This window comes from Plodia interpunctella, chromosome 17, assembly GCF_027563975.2.
Source record: "Plodia interpunctella isolate USDA-ARS_2022_Savannah chromosome 17, ilPloInte3.2, whole genome shotgun sequence".
NCBI lineage: Eukaryota > Metazoa > Arthropoda > Insecta > Lepidoptera > Pyralidae > Plodia > Plodia interpunctella.
This window is the reverse complement of record NC_071310.1, coordinates 4879159-4888051: the sequence shown is the minus strand read 5'-3', so window position 1 is coordinate 4888051 and position 8893 is coordinate 4879159.

Here is an 8893-nt window from a genome sequence, read left to right as displayed (position 1 = left end):
TTGAAGTGTGTTGTGGCGTAAATGCAAAAATAACAGATGCAACTTATATATTTTTTTTTAAATAAGTAGGTAAAAACTTTTAGTTATAAGTTACTTAGTTAAGTAATTAAATTTTAACACCCATTTTATGTTGTCTAATATCATGCTGCTCTAAAAGAAAAACATAAGTAGAATGTACAGCTGCTACTCTTCCAGGGCCGATTGTAAATGTCAATCCAGGGAAAAGAGCTATAAAGTGGAATTTGATTTTCATAGGCGGGGCAAGACATAGGCTACCCACCGTTATTCGATCTCTTTTTCGCCGATAAGCCAGTCATATAGGTATAGCTAAAAGCTAAAAGTTGCAGAGTTCGAGTTTCACAATTCTTCACAATGGATAAAGATGATTCTATATCTGTAATAACACTCTATTCAATAGCTAAATCAGTCAGTCATGTAAAATAAAAATTCTTCGCTGTTTTATCTCCAAAACCATTATTTACTACAAGTGTAGTCCAATCCCCCATAGATTAGCCAGACGAATGTCAGAGGGTCACGCGAATCACCGCCCATTCACTGATCGAAATTGAAACTTCAATCATATTAAAGTTTACTTTGATTTTGTGCAATTTATAGTACCTATCTTCTGAATTTATGCTAATTCATTCAAAATGATCGTTTGAATTTACATAGGTATAGGATGTAATAAAAATTAAATCTGATCATTAAATACATAATATAGATACAATTACTTCATTGTTAGGATTTCCAATATTTACGACGTATGAAATAAAAAAAAATATTTAAATATTGAATTACAGTTCCTCTCTTCATATTTGAACCCAGGTTTCCGTCAAAGCAGTTGCACGAATATTTTCATTGACGACATCAAGCGAGACAGAATTACCATTCTGCATTTTGTATTGAGAAGATGGAGGTCTTGTTAAAAATTACCATAAGCGTGATGTCAACTATATATAAAATGTAAACTGTTTGGTATTCCCAAATCCATGACTACTTACATTATAATCATAGCTAAATAAATAATTTTAAATACCTATATTTTATCACCCCTGTAGGTACTCGTATGGCTCGCGTGCAATACAGTACATACAAATCTATGCACACAACAATATCTTGTCAAACAAAGCTAGTCCACATTTGAATAATCACATCTGTGTTTTACTCCTCAAATGGACGAGCAGTTTTATATGAAATAACATTTGAAAACAAATGCTTTTTTTGCTATCTGTCTATTTTATTTAGCAGCAAAGTTTTGCCTAGTACTATAACGACTTCACAGGGAAAGCAATTTCGTCTCTCATACCTGTTCATGTTCATATTGGCCCAATTAGAGATGGGAGATGACTGATTTACATGGAATGCGTACACATTCCTCGCTCGACTCACAAAAGGGATGCTTGCTCTATTAAATTTCACATTAATTGATAAATACTTGACCACTGGCGTGTGTAATCGAATGTTCATACACATAACTTGTGAATGATGGAAAATAGATTCTATTCCAGCACAAATAGAGTTTGTTTGGCTTTAGCAGATTGCAAATGATGGAGTTCGAGTCATAATAGGGTGTAATAGGTGACCAATATTGTGAGGGGTTGCATAATATCGCTCGAAGAGAATATGTTTTTATATTTTAATTTTCCGACCGAAAGTTAAAATGTTTCAAGAAATCGTAGACTCTTCTTGAAGGTTTCAATGTCGTATCATTGATTTTGTTTCAATTGTGATAATCTAATGTCTAATATCAGAATATACAGTGATTAATAAGTACGAATGTGATCACGCATTTCATTAAATTTTAAAATCAAACTACCTAACTAAAACTACAAAAGGCGGCATTTCTTTTCAAAGTAGTTAATTTAAACTTACTACGATTTTACATAAAGATTCGTTTAGGTTCGGGTGCATGAGGAAAACAATATCATTAAAATGGTGACAGTGAAGCGTGTATATCTAAAACTTGGATGTCCAGTTCGTTTGAGGCTCCCTTGTTATCAGGCGGCGACCACAGGGTGTGAAGTCAAAGACAAAGGGAAAAGTTGGACAATTTGGACAGCTGCGGTTACGTGTGAAATTTACACCTCAAATAACACAGCTGATTGAAGTCGTGTTTTGCATGCAGGATTTTATGTTTAAAAAAATATATTGGATTATAAACTTATACAAGGAGTATTAGGTTATGCCATATAAACACTTCTAAAAAGTAGTTGTCAGTTTAGCGCCCACTACTGTAACGAATAAGGAAATCTCCTAATAAGCACACTTTTTAGAAATGTTGACATTAACTAGGAATTTTGCATACAATTTACCCAAGATACCATTCTTCTCATATTTTATAACATTTTGTATATAATACTTAGGATTTAAGTATAAATGAAATTTTAATATAAAAAAAGATCTATTTGGAAACGAATAAACAAAGTATTATTAATATAACATAGAAAGCGTCGTGGAAGCGCCAGGATTCCTACCTGCAAGGTGGCGGGCAATTTGTCCTGTAATGGAAAAATTCCGGAAAAATCGGTCGCCATCTCGTCCGCGCCTGCTTGCCTTTATTGGAAAATAGACAAAGTGTTATGCTTTCATTATGTTTCAGTTTATTATTATATTTAATAAACTACAGGAGCTAATTTCTCATCGCCGCTTTATACTTATTACATTCTCGAGTGTTTGTAGAAATACATATTAGAATTTTTCAAAATCAATCAAATCTAATAAAAATCTGAATCAAACCCCAGCTGACTTTTAATGCCTGATGTCAAATTTCCTTGGGAATGCTGTTGATGTCAAGGGTCCTCGTACGACAGTTTAATATCAAGGTTTTTCCTGGGTAGGCTCCGTTTTTTTTATAGAAAAGACATCCTGATTAATTTTGAATTTCTGTTAATGCTGTTTTATAATCTTTTCGAATTCAATTCAGTTATGTACCTGTTTTATTATTCCAATAGAATCCAGGAAAATTGCATCCAAGATAAATTTCTGAACCTGTAAATAAATTTGTACCAATCCAATTGGCGGTGACATAATAATCTCTATCACAATACCAGTATTACGGATGCCCATACAAAGCCCGCTAAATCCTGGACACCGACAGATGAGGTCCGACCTCGGAGATTACTGAACAAAGGTGGACTTACCGCCAAGAACTACAATATTAAGGGCTTAACTTTTGCACAATACGTCTGTGGGTTATACCGTCGGAAGCTCTTACTTGGAGACATTTTTAATATTATTGTTTATTTATCTACCTGCCTACCTATATTTTGTTACGGCTCATAGTAACTTGCTTAGGAATCGAGTATGTCATGCTCATTCAAATGTTCAAACTGGTGGTGGTGACGTGGGCCTGGTCGTGAGGTTCCCTCTATAATGGCTGAGCTTCGCGATGGCTGACCCATGCGTCAACTCGTGAACGAGTGCTACCAGGGAACTGGTCAGCTCGACACTCTCTTTTTCTATATATTTTCTGCCAGCAGTCGTTCACAATCATAATATGTTTTTTAAATACTTTTTGACCATGTATTTTACGTACTTTGCTATGCTAGTAGAAAAAATATATGTGAAAAGCAATAATAGTAATAGTGGCATGATATACCAACACTGTTTTTGAAACAAGTATTAGACCAATCAGAAACCAAGAAGAAAACATATTTTTTCAGTTATACTTAATAGATATATAGAACTTCTTTGGCAACATCAAAGATTACGCTGAATTAAGCTTGCCAATATGAACGTATTCTGTGTAATGTAGGACCTAACTAAAAGGGCGAATGTGCGGTGCGTGGCATATTGTAGGAGGCTTACCCTAATCTCCTGTAATTCTTAATGGAATCATACAGGTGATCGCACAAACATTTTCGATATTTTAACATGGGACCAGAGTTTGTCAAACTTTATCTATCGTTAGATTTTCGCTTCGATTTTTGCGATTCTTGGCTCTGTCTACTCCATAAGGGATAAAGACACGATATTTACTATATTTTTATTTCATAGATTTAAAAGATAATAGTAGAAAAGTAACAGTCAGATTTGAACTGAGGTTTATTCTAGGAGTGAATATATAGTTCCTTTGATAGCAAAGTTAGTTTTGGTTATATAATCAATCAAATCTAAAAAATAGACAATTGTTATATATAGTTATTTGACCATAGGATCAAGTATGTAAAAACCTACAAATATTCCAATTCAATATGTAGGTTCCTAACGCTACAAGTATTGTAGGTACAAAGGGTAAGTGCCTAAGTAATTTAGTATTCTTTTATAAATCTCTAATCACATTTTAATACGTATAGTAATCATTTTTTATATCGCCCAATTCCTTAATTTTTAAATATGTGTCGTTTTTCCATTTTAACGAGCACACATCATATTTTACGTTTGTAAAAATAAATTCAGCAGTTAATAAGTAGATCGGCAAAACTTGAGGGGCACTTGCAAATATAATCGCGTAATACCTGGATGCTATTATCATTGAGCATATTACGCGTTCGCTACTGATAAAGTGGGTTTTCCAGCTGCGGCGATGTGGTGTATTAGTTTGTTTAGCTTCAGTCTAAAGAGTGGTTGATGTAGAAGACTTGGAGACACTCTCACGTCATATAGAGCATTTTTATGGTCATCGATGACGACAGACAGGGGTCTTAACTGAAGGCATATTAGAACAAACGAAGAAGTACTCAATTTTTGCCAGATTTCCACAGAAAATAAGGTGTGTGTTTACGAAACTTCAACTTATTGCTGTGAATAAGTATGGGAAATCGAGCATGGCAAGTTAGCTTGAGAATAAAATCACAACACGGTATTAATACCGTATTGTGATCAATATAAATGAATACTTATAGCGCCACCTTGTAATGTGCGGTTTGAATTAAATTTCATCTATTAAATGTATTCCCATCGTTCCAAAATAATTGTTTATCTGTTTCAGGGTATCCATGTGAATTTCACCATTTTGACGACGAGATATTTCTGCTTTTCTTTCGGTGGAAATACGCCTTGATGTCTGATCGAATGATTCTATCGCATTATTCACTAATACTTACGCTCAAAGGTTCACTCAGAGGGGGCGAAAAAATGGTGAATAGCGCTTATGGAATCTAATAAAGTGGGACATTCTTGGAAGAAGGCCTCAGCTGATTTAGTATTAGTGTGTTGAGTTTTGTGTGAGTCACTACTGGCAGTTTGGTGTGTCTAAAATGATATCAATCTGTAAACCTTTTATTAAATACGTAATAAGAATAATTGAGTTTCGCCCTTTTTGATTTATAAAGCAGATAAGCCGGAAGAAATGTTTCCATATCTAATATTCAGACAATTATAACTTATCAGCAATCAAATTTATTATTTTATTAATGAATATCATATCGAATGTTATTGCTAGTAATAAGGTGTACGATTTTATTTAAATCATCTAAAGGCGTCTAATGTGCTGGTTTCCTCACGATTTTTTCTTTCACCGTAAGCAGTGGTGGTATCATGAGTCAGATTGGTATACAAACTCATGTGGCACAAGTAGGATTCGAACCTGGGACATTTCGATCACAGGGTAGGTCTTGAGCACTGGGCCACCACCGCCCGCTTCTATAAACATCGCTTCAATGTCAGGCAATAATGTATCATAGCAGAAAGGCTTTCAAAAATGGTGAGCTTACATTTTTCTGAAATCACGTACCAAAGGACAAATAAATCCTTCAAAGAGAGACTCCACATAGGCTTAAAACTCTGTTATATAAAGTACATAACAGCGCCAGCTGTAGGTATTCCAGGCTTTACTCGGCGGCCACAAAGACAGTAGCGCCATTTAGCGGCAGCGGCAATCCGCTTAACGACCGAGGTATTAAAGCACACATCAAATATGCATGTAGCACTCAGCATATACGCCCCCCTCTCCACCCCCTCGGACGTTTCGAGGGATTTTAGCGAATACAATTTTATATGTTTCGAGTATGATTATTTGCATGTTTTGGGATCTTTATTATTATTTTAAGTAATCGACTGCTAGACAAGACATACGTATGTCTTTACATTAGTATCAATTGATTAAAAGCTTTACTTCGAATGGATTTCAATTATCAATTAGAAGTATCTAGTTGAGAAATTTATAAATATAAGAAATATAGAAAATCTTATTTAAAAGATAATTAATGTTTGATATTTAAAATATTAATTTAAGTATTCGCTTTTAGATATCCTTGTAGTTAGTCGACTGCTAATTCATTATATGAATATTGACTACGCGTAAAGTAGAAGATGAAAAACCTTTATAAAACCAAATAAATCATCATAGCCTCATCATTTTCCACCGCTTTGAATTATGACTATAATTTTTTCCAGTAAACAGAGATAACCTGTTTTATTTATATGTAGGTACAACTTGAAAGACCGGTTGACATTTTATTTAGCTCACTAGCGTATATGTGATTACTTGCCACAAATTGGAAGGGAGTCATTAAACTTTCGAATTACATCAGGCAAATAAAAGAGGAACTGAGCTTCATGTTGTATCAAGAAGTGAAGTAATTAAAAATGGAGACCGAGTAATGGAAGTAAGAAACACATGACGAGTCATTAAAGTCGTGTTAGACGCCTTTAGGCATCTTATATACAATCTACACTAGCGTTAGTATTAACACATTGGATAAAAATAGATATGAAAGCTGAAAGTGTAATCCGTCCGTTTCAGGAGTACATGCGCCAGGCCAACGCGGCGCGGGGCGGAGCGCAATCCTCCACTCACACCGCGGGGCGGGCTGTCAGTGCATACTTTATCACTTCCTTTGTGTTTACATAAGCTTTATTACTTTCTGGTTGTATGTGTGAAAGATTATTTCATAAGAAACACAGATATTGAAGAAAATTTTGCATTGCGAAATATTTACGACGTACCTAGATGATTTTTATAAGACACAATAGAATTTCTTTCTAAGGCTCGTCTTCACGTGTTCCTGACTGCATTCGAGTTGTGATGACGTAAACCACAAAATTTTAAATATCAGAACGATAGGAACTAATTCATACCTATGAAACATAAAATTATATGTGAAAAAGAAGATGCACCAGTTCTTGCCTTTATCTCTTCCAAAGTGAAATTTAAAGTTGAGATTACTCTTTCAAATTTAAATATGGAAAAAAAGAGCACCTAAATAGCCAAAAACAAAACAGTGCCATATGGATAAGCAAAAGCTTAACCATGCAATAAAAATATCGGTAAACATTATAGTTAGTCGGATAAACATCTCGGCACGGGCGCCCCAATAAATTTGCATAGTAAGCGACCGGCGCTGAAGTAAAAAATGTGAACATAATGGTTTTATAAATAGATTTCTGAAAGTACTCTCTATTATGTAAACTTCCATTTGACGTGGTGTAGCGTATGAATAAATCATATCAAATAACTATCAGGGGGATGAAATTCTTCCCGTTCACAATAAAACATTAAGGGTCGATGCGCCCCCGTGATGGGAACGGATTTTTGTCTCTATGATTTTTTAATAATCATCCGGCTCTTACGATGTCTTTGCATTTTATTGCAGTCTGTATTTAAGTAATGTTGTTTCAATATTGAATGTTGTAGCTTTGTCGGATATTTGGTGTCATGTAAAGACATTAAAACTGTAGTCGTCGTGTCATATACCGATCACAATAAAATTTTAACTACTCATGTGTCAATTTAGCCAGTACGGTTCTAAATTGTTTTTTTTTTTAAGTTAATCCATACTAATATTATAAAGAGAACATATTTGTATTTCGCTTTTTTGTTTTTGTTGTAATTTAAAAAAATTGGCACAGAGATGCGTCCATTGAAGGCTTGACGAAGCCTTCAGGAGTAACGTAGACTTTTTTTTATTATGATTTTACCTGAGTGAGTATTTTAGTCGAGATAGTTTTTTATAAAATAGTGGAGCTAATAACATGTATTCTTGTGTTTATCTAAACTTATAGAATACTTTTTTTACCACCATTCATACCGCCATTATATAAAATTTCCCAGTGAAAGATACCTTCACGAAATCTCCACATTCTCGGCGTGCGCGTGAAATAAAACAATCCTTTCAACGCGCTGTAATGAGCTATTTCACATTTCATCCCGTCGCCCGAGATAGTATTGAGTTGGGGGATTCCCCAAGGAAGCCACGAGCAAACCAGAGAGTATCTAATAACTGTAGAGTGTGAATATGATGCAGAATGAGTGAGAGGAAAAATTAAAATTATAAAATTTGATGATGCACTTATGAATATTGCGATATACCTACCAAGGTATGAATATTAATAGCCATATCTATCAGACTTATCCAATTAGAACAAGAAGACTGGCGATATAATATTAAGCTAAGTACTTACTTACTTCAAATTAATTTGAAGTAGCTTACTTATTATTATCTCAGGTATTAAGTTTTGAAGAGAAAGGTAAATAGCCTCTTATGTATGTAAGAAATGAAACTCGCGCGCTCTACAAATATATGCTAACTCTTTGAGCGGAGCTGTAGCCTGTAAGCCTCTCAACTCGACGCCATGTGATTGAATCGCGACACGCCAGAGGATTTTAAGATATTGATACTTACACCTTGTGAGTGAAACAAATTTTTTGTACAAAAATACTTTGCATAGTTATAGCTTCCAGCTCTACATTTTATAATGATGATGACTCTGTATTTCACTTATAATTACATCTTAAGGTAGAAAGTAAAAAGAAAAGAATAAATATTTTACTTGTCTGTTTTTCCGTTTACCCTCAAACTTTTAACGTCTCCATCATATAAACCTACATAGTACAAGTTTGCGCGATTATATGAACAGACGCTTTAAAACTGGGTTTTCAAAATTATATCGAGCAATATTTATTTTAAATATCGAATAAGCAAACATTAAAAAAAAACATTTCTTCCAAGCC